Here is a 4254-nt window from a genome sequence, read left to right on the forward strand (position 1 = left end):
AGCATAGGATGATGGGAATTTTGCGGACAGCAGATCATGAAGACATGAAGCGTTTAGCTGTGTTTTGTTGTTCAAGTTAGAACTAACGTCTGATAAAAAGACAGCTGTTTTTTTTCCCATTTGCATTGTCTACAGAATTGAGTCTTGTCTTGTTTATTTTTTAATAGCTGGAATGCTTGCAGTTAAAAAAGCTGCCAAAATAGCCATTTTTCTCCTTYTTCTCCTCGATAAATAACAGCATCCAACAGCAATTGGCAGAGAGTAGGAATTTATGCTCAATCTAAACTCTACAAAAATTACAGTTCTACAACATCTTTGTTTTTAGCATTAACGCTAACCTCTATGTAGTATTTTTTTTTTTGCTTTTTTGTTTTTTTTTTATTTTTATGTTGTCTAATTTTTTCTATTATATAGGTATTTTAAACTTTCTTTTTTTAAACTCTGTACAACTATTAGGATTTTAATGGGGAGAGTTAGAAGCATTTACAAACCTTTTTGTTTTCCATTTAATATCAACCATCTTTCCTTTCTCTTTTCTATGCCTTTTTATGTACTTAATTATGTATTTATTTATTTACCTTTTTTTTTGCTTTTCATAGATATCCATCTTACCTGCTTTTAACAACGCAATCCTTGCGTATTATACAGAAAACCATATGAAAGCTTCATAGACTCTAATTAATGTATAACCAAAGAACCTCCCAAAGTATCAAAGAGCTATTATCTTGCTGTTTTAAAAGCGTTTAAGCATTTGTAACTTTTTTTTTTTGTGTGGTTTTTTTTGGTGTTTTTTTGGGTTTTTTTTTTTGTTTGTTTTCATTTTTTTTATTTTTTTTAATTTTTTTTTTTTTAGGTTTTACATATTTCATATAATCGCTCTCAAAAACTGTTTTAGGAACAGCTCAGAGAAAAGGAAAGAACTTCCATATTTTACATACAGCTACAAGTCTGCGGTAAAAAGTTTTGTCCTTTGGTCCCTATATAGCTAAGGAATGACAGATAAAGATGCTCAGTGACTGTTACCATGGGTCTTGCATGGTAACCGCATCCTTGGTGGCAAACAGGCACTCCTTTGCCAGTATCCAGGTTTGCATCTCCTGTTTGAAGAAAAGCCGCTGTGGTGATATCAGTGTCTCTTCAGAAATCCCRGTTGATCTTCCTCCTGCTCTGATTTTACTTTATGTGTTTGTTTGTTTTCAAGCGCATGTCCTTCGAAGTCAGCAGATGTGATACTTTTCTTGAAGAAATGTTACAGTCTAAACAATCAAAGAGAGAATAGGTCTGAAGTCTTCAGCTTGACTGATATTTGCTGATATGTCAAAGGTGTAATCCAACAGTTCACGATTTTTTTTTAATATATATATACTTTTTTTTTTCTAAATGTGGCCCATTCAGCTGCTGCCCTAAAAAAATGAAGAAGATCATTGCAAATTAAATCAAAAAGGGGAGGGGGAAGTAGGGAAGGTGTGGGGGGAATATTTGAGACAGGGGGGAAAAAAGACCTAAAAATGAAAACAAAATTAAAATCAAGCCTGTTCTTTTGGRCCCAATCCTGCTCCTGTTGAAAGTAATGGGTGTTTTCTTCTCCCTTCAATTGGGACAGGATGGGGCTTCCCCTTTGGTGTTTTGCTTTTGAAGGCCTTGGCTCTGATTCTGCTCCCACTTGACATCAACAGAAGGATTCCCCTTGACTTCAGTGGGAACTGGATCAAACCCAAAGTAAGCAAGATAGTCACGATCATGATAAAGAAAAACACAATTGTTCCTATTAGTAGTAATAGTAATAATAATAAATCAARATAATATTGGAGTATGCCTATGTAAATCTGTATCACTACATATGTGAAGACAGTGGCATTTTAATTATTTTTAAGTGCCACTTTACAATGCCAGATCACAATCTTGCTTGGCAGGCTTTTGTAGGGTGAAAGGCATCAGGAAAGGGTAGCTCTACATTTTCATGGGTGCCATCTCTGACAGTGTGTGAGCTTTCTGTGGAGACGTAGCTGCCAATAACATCTACTCCTTTGTGAATGTCAGAAAGTAGGACTTTGAACAGGCAATTTATAGGAGGTTAAATAAAAAGGACTGTTGGAATAAACTTTAAAAAAAAAATAAAAAAAGTAAAGCTAACATTTCTCAAATAAAAAAATATTTAAAAAAAATATAATCATGATCCGACTAGGCTTGACATTTAAGTAGGATGCTTAATCATTAAGGATTAGCTCTTATCTCCTTCTAGCAAGCAGGTTCTTCTTATACACTCGGTGATTTATTACATCAAGAAACTTAGAAACTGCAAAAGGTCCACTCTGGTGGAAAAGTGTCATGCGGAATATCAATCCATGCTGGCAGGTTTTCACACTGTTGGTTCAACAAACAGCAAACCGTACACAGCAGTCTAAACAATTACAACACCAAAAATAATAATATAATAAAAAAATAAAAAACACTCGTCAAGGACCCTTTTTCAGTTGTAAACAAAAAGATGCATTTTGCTTTTTGATCTGGATGGGTTTTTTTCCCACTCAATCCCTCCCTCCCTCTAAGCAATTAATTTTTGCTGGAGTTGCTGTAATATGGCACCTTAGAATTAGGAATTCTTGAAAAGACATACAATGAGGCTTTTCTTGGGGTTGCTTTTTTGATTGCTATAGTTTGTAAACTACCATTACTATCATTAGTCTTTTTAGTTTTGTTTTTTTTTTCTTTTTTAAAAATTTTTAGGAAGTGATTTGAAATATCCTAAGGGGGAAAAAAAAGGTGTCAATTGAAAAAGGCCCCAATTCTCCGGAAAAAAAAAATAATCACAAGATTTTCAGTGCAAAAAAATTAACCACACATTTTTCTCTCTATTTTTTTTTCAAATTATCATCTGTAGTTATAACAATCCCATTTTTTTTTCTAAAGAATTAGGAATCCATCTTTTTTTTTTTCCTTCTATGTGACATCTAAAGAAGCATAAAACGCTGACGAGAAATCAAACRACAAATAAAGAAACCACTGCAAGCACCAAAAACGAAACGAAAATGAGCACAGCAAAAAATTGTGGCAGCACAAAGTCAAAAAAGGCACATGTGATCATGACTGGCCAATCATCAACTGATACAACATCCAAGAAAAATGCTTCAATCACGGCACCTGCACGAAACTTGACGGCATGTCATGCAACCAATTCTTAGCTTGTTACATGACGCCATCATGTCACACTTTCAACTTCGAGTTGATTTGAACTTACGGCCTGGGGAACTGTATTCTCCACTTTCATGTCATTACGAGAACTTTTTTCCTAGCTCAGCGCGAGACTGTGGTGGATTTGACTGGCTCTTGGTTGGAATTTGATTGAATGACAAAAGAAGAAAAGATTTTTTATATATATATATTTATATATAGTGTGGAAAAAAGGAAAGGTGGGGAAAGAAAATATATATAAAAATAATAATAAAAAAATGTTACAAACACAGCATCAATCAAAAAATTCTAATGGAAATACTTGCCATTAAACTATAGAAAACAAAACAAAAATGAGAGCAAAACAAACTAACTGAATGGAAAGGAAAGAAAGGAAAAGAAGAAAAGAAAGTAAGGAAGAATTAAAAAAAAAAAGAAAGGATGGAAGAGGCCTAGCCAGAGACACACACATAAAACACACACTTAAATGTGGACACACGGTCAACAGCGAACAGGAACAGAGCGTGATGCAGCGGCTGTTGAGGAGAGCATGCACTGAATGGATGAGCGCAGACACAGATCGGTTTGCGGAGTCTGGAAAATAAATACATTCACTGCCAACCAGAATGCTTTTGTTAGCACCGGCCTTCCCCGTACCACCCCCGGCCGCCTGCGCTTCGCCGGACGGCTGGCCAGAATCCTCCGGAGGCTCGCCGTTGCCTCGGATGGACTCCGGAGCAGGTACCGCTCTAATTTGATTTACATCCCGAGTTTAAAATCGTGGGGGAGTAATAGGCCAAGAGCTGCTTTGGCTACTGAGAATAAACAACAACAAAAAAAAATTAAAAAAAAAATAGGAAAAAAAACCAAAAAAGAAAGCAGCTACGGCTGGTTGCTGCATGTCCATTTAGCAGTTCACAGGACGGCGGGCTCTGAAACAGCAATGCTGGTATGGTGTGGGAAGCAGACTTGTAGGAGGACTCGGATGATACGATGGCCCCTAAATCAGCATCATTAAAAGAAGGACATTTACTCCTTTTAGCTCTGGTCTGAATTGAAAAGATAATGGAAAATAAAAGGGAG

At 35.9% G+C, this 4254-nt stretch overlaps 1 protein-coding gene across 1 annotated transcript in view; it reads right to left on the minus strand.

The window, feature by feature from the left end:
• Nucleotides 1-6: 6 nt before the first annotated feature.
• Nucleotides 7-4254, minus strand: part of CELF4 (CUGBP Elav-like family member 4) — a 687912-nt gene continuing 683664 nt past the window's right edge. Inside the window, exon 14 of the mRNA XM_057365600.1 lies at nucleotides 7-1403. The gene's annotated coding sequence lies outside the window, so the exon portion shown is untranslated. The remainder of the gene's footprint in view (nucleotides 1404-4254) is intronic.

Source organism: Malurus melanocephalus, unplaced genomic scaffold, assembly GCF_030028575.1.
Source record: "Malurus melanocephalus ecotype Western Australia unplaced genomic scaffold, MMel_1.1 scaffold_55, whole genome shotgun sequence".
Lineage (NCBI taxonomy): Eukaryota > Metazoa > Chordata > Aves > Passeriformes > Maluridae > Malurus > Malurus melanocephalus.